Source organism: Zalophus californianus, chromosome 6 (assembly GCF_009762305.2).
Source record: "Zalophus californianus isolate mZalCal1 chromosome 6, mZalCal1.pri.v2, whole genome shotgun sequence".
NCBI classification, from domain to species: Eukaryota; Metazoa; Chordata; class Mammalia; order Carnivora; family Otariidae; genus Zalophus; species Zalophus californianus.
The window spans coordinates 60,253,741-60,269,487 of NC_045600.1; the positions used below are offsets into that span (position 1 = coordinate 60,253,741).

Consider the following 15,747-nt stretch of genomic DNA (forward strand, 5'->3'; position numbering starts at 1 on the left):
CTAGTTCTGTCTCTATCCCCTACCTTCCTTCTTTTCTGCTCGCCCTCTTCCTCTGTGCCTCTTTCCCTGTCTCTCTCCTTTGTTCTTTTTCACACCTAAGCATCTATGTGTCTGCTTTATTCTCTGTGAACTGATTTCTCTGAAAGCCTCTTCATTACTGCTCCTCCATACAGGGTAACATGTTAGCCCTGTCTCCATAGTCTTGGCATTCATGCCTTTGAGTTGCCATGATGCAGACTCTGAACCCAACTCTAGAACCTCACAACTCCACTGACTGCTCCTTACCTCTTGTATCTCTTAGTTCAGCTCCTGAGACTGAAGCCTCACTCAGTGTGATCATTGGTCTCAGTCAGTTGTGGCCAGGATGATGGGGCAGGACCTCATAGAAATAGGCAGTATGCACACATCCTTGCACAACCATTTGTGGAAGCCCTGAAAGTGGTGTCCACCTGGTAAAAATGGCTTTGGAATCATTCCCAGGAAGTGGATGTGGACTAACTAGGTCAGTTCCACTAACATCTTACTCTTTTCTGCATAACACCTCATCCTTCAAGATACATAGTCTTGCCTAACGTGATCCAGTATTCTAGGTGCAGCTACAAGTGGCTGCTGCTCAGTCCCCATCTGGTTACCATAATCACCACCCTGCCAGAATGGCCTCCTCTGGGTTTACGCCAAAAATACAATAGGAAAAACGTCAATGAAAATGATCGATTAAAAAAGCTGACTTAGAGGTAGGGAAAAAACCTAGGAAAAAAGGATCAAATACTGGTCACTAGTCTGCCCCTAAATAATAAAGGTCCCGAGTCTGTTTCTTGACCCTCTTGGCAGCAGAATAAGTTCCTAAATCATGCCTTGACGGTCCCAGGATCTGTCCATTAGAAGGATTTCCTTTTCCCATTGTCCTTCAGGCATGAAGGACATTCGCGTCGACCTCTCCACTTTAGTAAGTATTGTCTGGGGCCAGCTTCCTTTCTACTTGAGTCAGAGCCTCCAGAAGAGACTAGGACTAAACACCATGTTGCTGTGAGTTGGTATAGGTACTTGTTCAAGACTAAGGTTCTTCTAATGATAACTACTCCAGAATTTTAGTGAGCTTTCAATCGCTCTTGAGTACATCCTTGACTAAAAGGCAATGCCAGGAATTTCTGTGGGGGTAAGCTTGCTTCCTTAATTACCAGGCTACCTAATGACCATTCCCTCAGGATTTTTGTTAATTCAGCTCTTCTTAGACCTATTGTTCTTATGGCCCTGTCCTCAAGAGAATAAGGAGAAAAGTGGGAAAAGGCTGCAGAACAGAAAGCACTTCTTCCACAGTCTACCCCTAAAAATCCCTTCCCTCCACAGATTACATTCCGGTCTAAGGAAGTGATTTACTAGGGCTGATAGTAATCAACATGTTTATCCTGCAGAAAAGGGCTAGGTTTCCCAGACTATTCTAGCTACTGCTAGATACCTTCAGTTGTTAGGCTCCTGAGCCCTGAGCTTTTCCAAATTCCTAGGGAGTATCTGAACCTCATCTTCAACACTCTCAGTAGAAAGACTTCCCTTTAAGTAACATACATAATTCCTGCCTTTCCCTATCTGCTTTTAGCCAGACAACCTGGTACAGAAAATTTTTCACCACTGCATTTTAATCATGTACACAGGGAATTAACCTAACACTCCTACATTTCAACATTTGACAACTTTATTTTTAAAGATTTTATTTATTTATTTGAGAGAGAGAGAGCACATGAGAGGGGGGAGGGTCAGAGGGAGAAGCAGACTCTCTGCTGAGCAGGGAGCCCGATGTGGGACTCAATCCCAGGACTCCAGGATCATGACCTGAGCCGAAGGCAGTCGCTTAACCAACTGAGCCACCCAGGCGCCCATCATTTGACAACTTTTAAATCTGAAGCTTTGCCTTTCTTGACATGTGGTTTGGGTGCCAAGAGATTTTATACAATTGTTTAGCCATTTTGCCATCTCTTACCTCCATTCTACCAGTTTTCCGTGGAATAGGGAATCCTTTCTGTCACTCCTGCCTTTACCCCATCCCTCTGCCTTGACTCCACAGCTAGTTCATTTGCACTCAGAGTCTATTACTTGCGATCCCACTGCTGGCACTAATTTCTGTTTTAGGGATCTGTCATTCTCAAGAAACAGAAACCCAACTCTAACTTACATAAAGGGGGTATTATAAAGAATTACAAAAATTCAAATTGCAGGAAGTTCAGCCAGGTTTTGTCACCATCTCACCCTCACTGGGTCGCATTGTCTGGATTCTGAATATCTACTTCATTCTGCTTGTAGCTTGATTTCTCTGAAAATGTCTTCTTTTCTGCTGCTTTGCAATCTAGTCTTGCTTAAGACTTTGGGGTCTGTGGTACTGCTATCTCTGACCTACCTCTAGCTCCAGTGCCCCATGTTTGTTTATTATGATTCAAAATCTGAAAAAAGGAATTTGTATTCAAAACTGTCAACCCCTGGACCAATTACCTGTGGCCTGAGTTAGGATATTCTAGAACAAAGAGGTCCACATGCACCCAGTCCTTTGAGGGATGAGGAGCATTTTCAGCAAAGAAAGCATGGGCTGAAACTGCCCCTGCTGATCTCTGATCTCTGATCTAGGCCCTTTATAAAGTTTTTAGTTCTCTTAAGAAATACTTCCACCCCCAGACCCCATGACTTTATCTGAGATACTACATGGGCCCATTGAACAAAATTTTAGTTCTGGGTTTCTTTTTCTGAGCAGTCCTAACTTTATAAAGATTGATATTTCATGACTTTTAGTCTTAATATTCTCCAAGGGATAAAGAGAAAATGTGCTTTTTAAAAACTTTTATCTTTCAATTCCCATATAGGTCCACTGGACCCTTTTATAACTCTAAGATACATTATGGGATCTCAGTGATTTAATTCTTCCTACATCTTTTGAAATATTTTATTTCATCATCCCAGGAATTATTTAATCATTACGAATCAATTATTTCCAACTAGGCTTTAAAAGACTAAAATAGTAAGGAAATGGAAAATGATGGAATCCCCTATAAGAATGTAATAGTATGTAATAGTAAATAAATGATCATCCTTCAGTTTTCATATAGCATTGCCCAAAGTACTGCATTATCTTTCAAGAAGATATAAAAGTTTGGAGAGACACCATTTTTAGAATTTGGTTTTTTTTTTAAAGGCTTTTGATGATTATGGTTAACAGTTTAGAATTCTTTGTTTTGACTATAATGGCAAGTAGAAGGAAATTAACAGAAGAATTTCTACAATTATTAAAGGAATCAGAAGGTAAATGCAAAGAGACAGAGGGCAGTACTCTGGACCCTAATGATGCTGATGAGATTGACCAGGCAAGCAAAATCTCAGACCGTGATTCTAAATCAGTTCTCTGAAACTTAAGAATGGAGGAGTGAACCATATATTTCTAAGGACAATTAGAAAATCTGGTATTCTCATCCACTTATTCAACAGGATGGGCTTCATCATGCAAATTTTACAAGGACCTGCACCATTTAATTTTGCTAAATGGGTGGTGTGGCTGTATTCTTTCACTTTTTATGATGCTTATGCACCAAAATTTACTTTATAGTTCCTAAGATGAAAAATGCTGAAGACAACTATGTATACAAAGGTGACTGAAAAGAATTAAGTGATGTGGAAATGAAAAAATTATTGGATTAGTCATTGTCATTGCTTATAAATCTAAAAATTAAAATGTTTTCCAATAATTGCCATCCTTCTTCAACAAAATCGTGTCACCAGTTTTGCATTTTCAGGATGCAAGTGTAAGAACCAGAAGTAAAGATAAACTTGAACCTAATAGAAATGTATTTGGAATCTAGAGTTACTATTTCTAAGATGGATATGTTCCAGGTTCACACATGGCAAGTGATGAGCAGTTGGTCACATTCAACTGAAATTGCCTGTTTCATATTTATGTAACTCTAAAATATGTGTGTGCATATATATATATATATATCTTCAAAGCCAGAATATATGAAATAAAATTGTGTTTACAATGCTTAAATTCTTATTAAAGTTTCTAACTGAACTACCCCTTTATACTTGGTAAATTACTCATAAAATGAATTAAATATACATATATTTTTAATTTTAAGATTCACTGGACCCAGATGGTGAATGGCAATGACTATTTTTCCTGGTATATTGAAAGTTAAGATGCATTTTTAAAATCTGAAGATCTTTGGGGCACCTGGGTGGCTCAGTTGGTTAAACGACTGCCTTCGGCTCAGGTCATGATCCCGGAGTCCTGGGATCGAGTCCCACATCGGGCTCCCAGCTCAGCGGGGAGCCTACTTCTCCCTCTGACCCTCTCCCCTCTTGTGCTGTTTCTCTCTCTCTCTTGCTCTCTAATAAATAAATGAATAAAATCTTTAAAAATAAAAAATAAAATCTGAAGATCTTCATAAAATTCATATATGCCTAACAATTTTTTATAATAGTACCAAAGTTAAAAAAAAAATCATATACATAGGCAAGCTAAAATTACTTTCAAAGATTTAATTTTAAAAAATGGTTCCAAGAAATTTAAGACCTATGAGATCACTTTCTCACACACTTCTAGGAAACTTTAGTCAAAAGGAATGAATAAAACAGAAAATCCCTAGATTGCAAAATGTTCGCATGCTTCTGCTTTTTAAAAAAGTAATTTAAGTAGCTGGCACACTGCTTTCCCTGTGTAAAAAGTTGGGATCATTTCAAAAACAACCCATCCTTATAGGACAAAATGCTTCAAATGTAGCTCTTAGAACTTGCAGCTCTTGGTAAGCACAGAGCTGTCAGAGGAATTTATTACTGTGAGTACTATTTTCATGTCTTTAAATGGCCTTTCTAGGATGATGACCTTTACACTGCTATAAATCACTAGGAAACAATTTTTTTCCAAGTTATCTTAAAATTAAAAGCAATAATAAGTTTATTATTATCAAACAGAGGGGTTATTAATAGATTTTGCTACTCTAGAATTGTGGAATTAGCTTTTTTTAAAGTATGAACTATTTCAAACATATAGAAGAGTATAGGCAATAATAAATATCAGACAACCACCCAGTTTTAACAGATGCTAACACTTGCCATATATATTTCAAGTTTTTATTTTTATTTATTTTTTTTAAAGATTTTATTTATTTATTTGAGAGAGAGAGAGAGAGTGAGAGAGAGCACGCGAGGGAAGAGGGTCAGAGGGAGAAGCAGACTCCCTGCTGAGCAGGGAGCCCGAGGTGGGACTCGATCCCGGGACTCCAGGATCATGACCTGAGCCGAAGGCAGTCGCTTAACCAACTGAGCCAACCAGGTGCCCTCAAGTTTTTATTTTTAAAGGAACAGACCAAGAACAGTTACAGCAAAACCCAACTGCCCCTCCCTCCCTCCTTAGTCCTCCCTCTCCTCCCCTCTGTCTGTCTCTTTTTATAGAAGGGAACCATAATCCTGAAGTTCCTGTGCATCATTCTTATGCATTTTTTACTATTGTTCTGTTTTTAACATACTACATTAATTGTATCATGCTTGGTACTTAACTACTTTTCACTGAACACTGTTTTTGAGTTTTAACCACATTGATTTTTGTAACTATACTTTGCCTATTTTAACTACAATTTAACATTTCAAATGTATAAATAAACTAGATTGTGTCCTTCATTTGGGGGACTTCATGAGGGACATCTAAAGTGTTTCTTCTGTTTTTATTTCTTGGATGGTACCCTGAACTTTGCAACACAGCCTCTGGAGTGGTAGCTTTTCATGCGCATATCTTCCAACCTTGGAAAACAAACTACCCCAGAGATTTACTAGAATCTTATTTTTTTAAAGGGATGCAGATTATTTATAAATGAAAATATTACAGATAGAACTAGACATATCTAGTTGTTGACAGAAAAGTATGACCAAGCATAAAACGTATGTTCATGTTTAACGGTGACAATTCTGTTTCTTTCCTGTACCATCTCAGTTGATTTTAACATTTAGGGCTTAATAGCATGGGAAGTATCCTTTGAAATTCACTGTTGCTAAAGAAATTTAGCCTTCATGTGGCAGCCTATTACATAGCTGCTATTCACTGCCTTTTTTTTTCTTCTTCTTGCTCTTGGAATCCTGATCTCAATAGAAAGACAAGCATAGATGAATTCTCATGCCAATTAACAAATCTGGAGAAAAAAATATGACTGATGCTTGAAAAGTCCTGACCTCTGACCTTTATTTGCCTTTATAAGGTAAAGTTGGAACAAGGGAATTGAAAGGGCATTCTGTTAACCTTAGTCTGTTGCCTGAAGCTATCAGTCCAGTGTACCAGGATGGAAAAACAACAAAAAAGGAATTATGGAAAATTTATTCACTTAACATTTATTGAATAAGAAGCACTACAATGGGCTGGGTACACACAGATACATAAAACAGATGGAATCTCTGCCCTCAAGCCTTAACCAATGTATGCCCTTATCCACAGCACTGACAACAGCCCTAGTTGCTCCTTTTCAAGAAAACTAGGGGTATCTGGAAATGCTCAAGAAGCATAACTAACATAATCAAGAGTTTTGTACACAAATTACAGAAAACTTCTACTCAACTGGCTTAAACAATGAAAGGGGTTACTATTACACATAAAGAAAAAAAAAATCAAGCTTGGTTAATTCACTAGTTCAGTAATTGTCACTGAAGACCTAGATTCTTCCCATCTTTCTGCTGTCACTTCCAAGTCTTCATGGTGACAACATGGCTGCCACACTTCCAGGTGTCACATCTTCTGTAGCAGGACAGCAGAAGAAGCACTGTGGGACAATGTCGGCACTTCTTCTCAGGTATCTCTTTTCTTATGAGACCCCCTCTACATCTCATTGGCCAGAACCGTATCACCTGTGCCTTCCTAAAACCAATCACTGGCAAGGGGAATTACATTTCCATACCTGGCTTAGACTACTTAAGCTCAATTAAAACTATTGAGCACCCACAGGCCAAATGTTCTCTACTTTTAAGTGAAAAGACAAATACAAACAAACCAAAGGACAAGTATTATGTAAAGCTCAGGAATATGCAGACAATGATATATATGCAAAATTTAAATCTCTGTGTTAATAAATTGATCGACTGATTTGTTTTTAGTGTTCCCATCAGACTACACTAGCTATCTGCGACTGGGAGACAAGATCAACGTTGGGAGGTACCTATTCCCCCCCAATAAAGTCTTCCTGATAATTTCTTGCTCTCAGCAAAATAACTACAAACCTAAAATTTCAAATGGGAAATGTAACAGAAATTAGCCATCACTCAATATTTAAACTCTTGCTCATTTCATCAATGAAACACCATTACTGAAAGAACATTATCTTCTTTCAAGAAATACAAGTACGTCCCTGACTGTTTTATATTTTGCCAATAGCCAAATTTTATGTTTTATGTCGATGATTAGAAGGAATTCTTCTTGGATTAAATAATACCGCTGACAATAGGGAAATAATCCCTTGAATTTGTAGAGTACTTTATGCTTTCAAAGTGCTTTCTCATATGTTAATCTGAATTATATCTCATTCTTACTCTGGGAAGGGGTAAACAGCTGCAAAATTAATTCCTCATTTTAAATGTGAGAACTGGGATGTGTCAAAAGTTAAAGACTTGCCCAAAGACTTCACAGCTAAGTAGTAAAATAATCAGGATTAAAACCAAATTACTTCATTTCTAATCCAATGCTTTTGGAGCTATTTAACAAACTTTCATGTAACTTAAAATTATTTGATACTGTAAAACCCATTTAAAAAACTGTAAAAAAAAAGTTGGGATCTCTCTTGTGAATAAATTAAAATATAACATCTTCTTTTACTTTATTATTTATTTATTTTTAAAGATTTTATTTATTTGAGAGAGAGAATGAGATAGAACACGAGAGGGGGGAGGGTCAGAGGGAGAAGCAGACTCCTCGCTGAGCTGGGAGCCCGATATGGGACTCGATCCCAGGACTCCAGGGTCATGACCTGAGCTGAAGGCAGTCGCTTAACCAACTGAGCCACCCAGGCGCCCTAACGTCTTCTTTTAGATCTTATCTTCTCCAAGCCAGACCCAGTTGTTAGGTCCTTGAAATCTCCGGACCTTGGATATATTAGGTTCAAAACGTTCCTTTTTCCAAATGGTCCTATCACCTCTCCTATTAGAAATTGCTATATATTTCCTATAAACTCAGAATCCAGCAGGCCTTGGCCTAGACACTTGTGTGACTTTAAATCCTATTTATATCCTGATTCTGAAAGAGCCAAAGTCAAATTTAAAAAGAACAAGGTTACAAAAAAAAAAAAAAAGGAAAAGAAGAGAAAAAGAAAAAAACAAAACAGGATTATCTAGAATGAGATCCTCAATGACAAATTTGAGAAAAATCTCACTAGAAGGGACCTTGTGTCGGAAAAACAACTCTTCCCACTTTCCTGGGTTTCAGGAGGATTAAAAAATGAAGAAATGTTTTAAATCTATCACCCTTACCTCAGTATTTGAAAGGTGATGGATAGGTGACAGGAAATGACCTTTTCCTTACAACAGCTAGACCCCTCAAGGTCCTAGAAACCTTGCTTCCAAAATTCCTTAGAGACTTACGCTATCCCAAACCCCCTCCCGATTTGAAAGTATGTAATCAGTCACCTGTCATCACCACCACAGTACCCCCCGCCCCCCGTGCCCACGGGTCCTGTCCCCGTGCTGTAATAAAACCACCTTTTGCACGGAAAGACACTTCAAGAATTCTTTCTTGACTGTTTGCTTGGAACCCCAACATTTCCACATCACTATCACATCGGTTTGAGCCACAATCACACTATTCTTCTAGATTACACCAAAATTCTCCTGGGTTCTTCTTGCTTCTGGCCCTTGCCCCTCTGTTCTCTATTTACATCAGCCAGAGTGATCCTTTAAAATAAGTCAGTTCACTTCACGTCTTTGCTTAAAAACCCTACAGTGGATTTTTACTTAGTTCACTCAAGAGAGACAGCAAAATCTTTCCAAAGGCCTGTAAGTTCCCATGATCTACCCACTCCCTTCTTTCTCATCTCCTTATTACTCCTCGGTTCCTTGTTGCCGGGAACGCACCTGCCATACTCCCACCTACCTTGCCCTAGACTGCTGTCTCATATCCCCTTCATATCTTTGCTCAAATCTCACTCTTAATAATGGGGTGGGGGCAGTTGTGCCAGCAAACCTACAAGGCACCAGTTACATTTGAATTTCAGAATTTCAGATAAGTAATGAATAGCATCTCAGTGTAAGTACATCCCAAATACTGCATGGGACAACTGTATATTTAAAAAATTTTTCATTGTTTATCTGAAATTTACATTTAACTGGAAATCCTTTTTTTTTTTATTCTAAATCTAGCAACCCCACAATGGGTTCTACCCTGACTCAAGTATATCATGTCTTCCCTCTTCCCCCAGACTCCAGATTCCTCTCACCTGCTCTATTTTTTTTTTTCTTTCCTCATAACATTCAGTTTCTTCTAACCAACTACATAATTTACTTAAATATCACATTTACTGTCTGTCTCCCTCCTCTGGAAAATCATCTCCATGTAAGCAGTTCCGAGATTAAAAGGAAGATTTAATTTGTGGTCAAAGAATTTTATTTTTCAGCACATTTCTTTTCCACTGATTTGAAGAGTTCAAAGCTTTCCATGAAAACACTTGGGGAAACTAGGCGCTTCTGTCTCCACTCTTAACTATTCTTACACAACCAATGCATATACACATATGTTAATGTCACTGATTTCCATTTAAAGCTAACTCTTTGCTATAAATGTAGAAGTTTCTCCTCCAGAAAATACACCAGACATATAACTGACAAGATAGAAAATTCCCATGGGGGGGAAATTAACTTAAAAAAAAAAAAATTCAAACACTGTGGTACTTCCCAATTAGATCCTTTCTTTGAAAGCAGTCAAATATATATATTTTTAACAAATAAACCTTTTTTCTGCAGCAGCAAGAAGGCCATCTGTTGAATTCTATAGTTCAATAAGAGCTCTAGAATATGTAACCACCTTGCTCTTTGTTGATTCATTCGTTTACTTACTCATTCAACACACTGTCCTTGTTTAGCCACCTTGCGCAGAGCACTGCGTCATGCACTGGGGAGGGGAGAGTGGGAGAGAGATCCGTGAGAGGGAAGAAGAGCCCATGTACAAAGGGCCTGGTAAATCAGTTTAAAGAGCCAGTGGGAGGAGCAGGCAGGTGGTCCCATCAGACTAGTATGTTAGAAAAAATTACCCTAGCTTCTGGCTACAGTGTGGAGAAGAGATTACTATGCTTAGGTACATTACACTTCATTAAGAAGTTATTACTATAAACAGGGTCATAACCTTAACCTGTGGGCCTCAAAGTCAGAAAAGGACCCCTTTGAGGAAACCACAGTAGATCTGTTTTAAATATTTTTATCATGGTGTGTTTAAATGTACTTTTTAATGTTAGTATATGTAGAGCAAACATCTGCAACTGCATTCAGTCCTGTGAATTTCCACTACTGAACAGAGAAAAAGAGCTGGCATGAACTAACAATTCTGAGTGCTTCCTCAAACCACACAAAGCATAAAGGCCTTCTCATGCATTATTTCATTTAATCTTTACAATAAGCTGAGAGGTTATTGTACTACTATCCCTATTTGCAGATCAGGGATTTGAGACTCAGAAAGGTGAGTCCTGACCTCCATAAAAGACAGAGTTGGTTAACCTGCCCTCATGCTCTCTCAAGCCCATGTTCTTGCCTCTACAAAAAGCTGTCAATATATTTATAGGACAGCCATGTTAGACAGCAGCTAGGTAGGGGAAAGGCCGAGGTAATCTTGAATAAAAATAAATAAAAATAAAGAAAGAAAGAAAATGGTCAGCTAGAGCGAAGGCAAAAAATTAACTGGAAAAATAAAATTGAGGAATTATGCTTTTGAGGAGAGCAAAAAAAGGCAATTTGCTTCCCAAATGAAGAGATATAAAGCTCTGAAGATAATCAACTTTGCAATTTTTGGACTACCACAAGTACAACCACAAACATACTTTCGACTGAACTACAGAATTCAAGAGATGGCCTTCCTGCTGAGGTACTAATATTAAAGATGAAAGGCTACAGAAAAGAAATCCACTTATTAACTTATTTAATACAACCCCTCTCATCTAGCCTGGTATTTGCTTTTGGCCAAGGAAGCTTGATCAGCATGCAGACCCCTGAAAGCCAGCTATTTTTAGTAGAAGGGAACAGAGGGGTCTCCTGTCACCAAAAAAAAAAACCTTTATCCAGGTTTGTGTCAAAAATTCTAGAAGAGCAACTGTTTTTGGAGAGTGATCCAGTCACTCTGAAGCATTACTTCATACCCTTTCAAAGACACAGGGTAATCTGGGGCCAGTTAAGCAGCCAATGATCACCCACATCCTGAGATTTGAGGAACACAGCCAATGTCTCCTTCCTCAAATTAGCTTCCCTATTACTTGGTAGAGATCTTGGATTAATGTGCATGGTTGTGTCATTACCCACTTACCTCATTAATTGGCCAATCACCTACCAAAAACTACAGGGAATGGCACACAGATGTGGTACACTTTGACAGGGGGGTGTGCAAGGGGAGAATGCTGGCCCAGGGTAAATATATCTCAAAGAGAAGGCTAGCTAGCCAGGAGGCAGGTGAATCTGTTGAGGTAAAGAAGACAGGGTCTATATATTCAACATACCATGGCATGTTCTGTCCACAGTCACTACTCAATGTTTCTTGAATAATTGTTGCAGTGTTATGAAAAGTAAGGATGAGGGGAGAGCCCTCACACTAATACCTATCTAATAAGTTTTCTACTGCCTATATCTGAACAGGCAGAAAACTGCTTAGTCAAACAAAGTGATGATGCAGTGAAAGTTTTACATATATAACTGTATACACACACCCTCTCCATGGGGCATGGTGTGAGCTATGTGGGAGGTTTCCTGTTAAAAAGAAACAACAGGTCCAAGATGAAATGGAGTCACTTGTACTGAGCTCCACATCAGCAAACCAAGACTTAACACCTAACCTAATTACAGTATCAGTCCCTCCCAGGAATGTAACCTTACTGGTCAGTCTGGAATTTCCTGGTCAGCACCAGTGAGGTAATCTGCCTGACAGACCCTTTTCATGCCCTAAAAGAAAATGACCTTGCCTGAGACAATCCACTCTTTCCCCCCTTCTGCCTATAAAAGCCTTCCATTTTGTATAGCTCCTCAGAGCTCCTTTCTCCTTGCCAGATGAGATGCTGCCTGATTCATGAATCATTGAATAAAGCCAATTAGATCTTCAAATTTACTCATTTGAATTTTTTAATACTCTTCTAAATATGGGTAGATGTTTTTGTGTCCTTCTATTATTATTAACAAAGAAGCAAAGAGAAAAGATGGACGAGAAGGAGGGGGAGAGAGGCAAGACCAAATTTAGTAATTCTCTTAACCCCGTCTGGCCTCTTCTTTGGGTTTGTGGATAGAACCACTTAGGCAGGCAGGTCAAGGGCAAATCAGTACACCTTTGTCCCCAGGGTGGACTTTATTGAGGAATATATTTTTTTCTGAGAAACTCAGAGTCAAACTGGGATTAGCTACCTGGAAATGGAAGTGGAAAGTCTTTGAAAATTCTGATTCAATAAACCAACAGCCAGTACCCTGGATAAGAACAGAAGGGAAGAGAACCGTTCCCACTGCCAGAGCATTTTGCAGATAATTAAAGCCAAGACTGACTCGCAGCAGGATGATTTTAACATACCTGACACAGGGCTTGACTAGAGCTCTCTCAATGTCTCTTCCAGTGCAGTTATGCTATTAGCTTTCAGAATATACTATGTGGGGAAAAACACTTTTCCTTGAGCTATTTCATTTTTCAATTACTAAAGAGCTTTGAGTTTAAAAGTTCACCAAAAAAAACCATCATGTTCCCATCTCGGACATACCCCTTGTCTAATGGGTAGTAACGAGATCACCCTTTCAGATACTATCGTCCACATTACTTAAACATCAGGCTGCCCTATTTCACACTTGGAATAGGCTATGCAATAAATCTATTTGATCTTTTCTTTATTGTCTGTCTCGGGAATGGATGCAGGATTTTCTTCTTTGCTATAGGAACAGATTTCTCCTTTGCTGTGTAGGAAGTGATTCACCTCTAGGAGGCTAATTTCTTATAGTTGAGTGCAGGATCTTAATAAATAAACCAAAAAGTGAAGTGCTATTTTGAACAGCCCTCACACCAGCAGGAAGAATCAGTGAATGAGGAACCATGGAAGACTGTTCACTACATACCCATTTACTCCAAAATATTATTTGGATCAGCATTGGATATTTTTTAATAAATTATAAGTGATTCTTCTTTCTGTATTAATTAAGAACATACACTACTCCTCAAGTGTTTTAACTCCCCCAGTGCCAAGTTTAAGTCCTCTGGATTATTCCTGATGCATGAAGAGCTCTGAAAACATAACAATGGTAAGCAATAACCCAGGGTGATTAAGAAATCAAGATGTGTGCAGATGCTGGTAAAAAAAAAAAAATGCAGAAAGATGGCAAATGGAAATTAGAAAGACTGCCCAGACATATTGTCAGAACACGCTAAAAGTTTAAGGCTTTGAGTATGCTAGATTTATATCACATCTCACTTTAGAAGAAAGTGTGGGAGTAGGGGATGAAGCATATGAAAGATGCAAAGCTTTTAGGAGAGAGTAAATACTCAAAACAAGTTAGCATGAAACAAATGAAAAATAGTGACAAAAGATAGAGATGGAAAGAGAATAGTTTTTCTGTGGTCATTATAAGTCGAAGTGCAGCACAGAAAAGCATTTCTTGTCCAAGCTGGTAACATCTGATGAGGTATCTTAGGCATGTGTATTAGTCAGGGTTCTCCAGAGAAACAGAACCAATAGGAGAAAAAGACAGACAGGTAGGGACTTATTCAGAGGGACTGGCTCACACGATTATAGAGATTGAGGTCCAATGATCTGACCTCTGCAAGCTAGAGGCTTAGGAAAGTCAGTGGTATCGTTCTTCCCCAAACCCAAAAGACTGAGAACCAGGAGCAATTATGTCCAAGGGCAGGAGAAGATGGATTTCCCAGCTCAACAGAAAACAAATTTGCCCTTCCTCTATCTTTTAACTCCTCAAGAGAATGGATGATGCCACTGAACAATGGTGAAGATGATCTTTACTATCTACCAATTTAAATGCTAATCTCTTTCAGAAACACCCTCAGAGATAGACCTAGAAATGTTTTACCAGCTCTCTGGGTATGCCTTAGTCCAGTCAAGTTGACACAGATCTAACCATCATGGTATTACTATCAACTTACACAGTCTATTTCAGTTTAATCAGTCAAGCAATCAAATCATTCTTCCTATGCCAACATAATACTCTCTTTCTGTAATACAACCCTGTTTTTTAATGCATAGGCTTCTCTCAGTTGGGAGAACTTGTAGCCAATGGCCTCCTACCAAAGTATTCTGAGAAGATGGCCACTGGAATTTTCAGTCCAGATCTTGTGAACGGGAGGCTTCCCTGACAGAGGAGGGGGCAGGCAACCAACAGTAGGGATACTGAAGTGTTTCATCTTACAGAGAACAGAGAACCAGGACCCAAAATCTGTCCCTCAGGGCTCCCTAGTAATGATCTCCACAACAGTCTCATGGCTAGAAAAGTAATCTCAGTAAAGTTTACTTTTACAGAAGAAGAACAGTCTCAGAAAAGTTAAATGTTTCAGATTTTGCCAAACTTCATACCAACATGCAAGTTTTCTTCATTGATAGGTTTTTCATAGCAGTGATAAATACTTTAAGACTTTCTTGACAATATCCAATTTAAAGCTCAAACAGTGTTTCCTTTGGCCTCTTTCAAGGTAAGCCCCTGCCCACAAGTTCAGTGCTGATTTCTTTTTTTCCCTTCCCTTCCCTCCCTCCCTTCCTTCCTCTTTTACCTTCTTATAGAGAGAGAGGGGTGGAGGTACAGTGGGAGAGGGAGAGAGAGTCTCAAGCAGGCTCACACTCAGCGCAGAACCCGATGTGGGGCTTCATCTCACGACCCAAGCCGAAATCAAGTCAGACGCTTAACCGACTGAGCCACCCAGGCACCCCAGCGCTGATTTCTTTACATGAAATACATACTTTACTCCTTAGATAGCCAATGTTCACTTTTATCTAGGCAACTGGATTTTTAGCTTGAGTTCTAAAATGAAAAACAAATACAAGCTAATTTTATGGAGCAATCTCTCTGGGAAGGAACAAACCATATCAGAACAATCCTCTTTGTAGACCTCCTATTAAACTATGCTGTGTCACAGACAAAACACTCATCATCACCGGGAACAGAAGGGTATTGTTTCAAACCTATTATGTACAAATCACCTGATTTTTCAAGGTTAATGAGTATAATTTACCCATCTTTGGTTACTAAAGGGGTTATATATGATGAACAAAACTTAAGAGTTCATTTTATTTTGTTGATGATTCACCTACAGTTGTTTAGCTTTTATGTCCATGTAATTGATTTTGTATAATTCTGTCCAAAGCAGATGGGCAACTGCTCATGACCACTTGCAAACCATTTAGATTAATTTTGTACTGATGTTTATTCAAGGCCAAATGGAGAGAACATAAAAGGTGTGATGTTCAACTTAGCATAACAATACCATGAAAAATCTATTTGGTCTCAGCAGTAAAATAGATTCTACCAATCAGTTTCACAAGTGCAAGTGAATTACTTCTGTCTGTGCGCCTGGACTAG

The 15,747-nt window shown here is 38.7% G+C and overlaps 1 long non-coding RNA gene across 2 annotated transcripts in view; it reads right to left on the reverse strand.

Moving 5' to 3' along the window:
• LOC113909497 overlaps positions 1-15,747 on the reverse strand; it is a 222,955-nt gene that overhangs the window by 154,105 nt on the left and 53,103 nt on the right. The window lies entirely within an intron of this gene.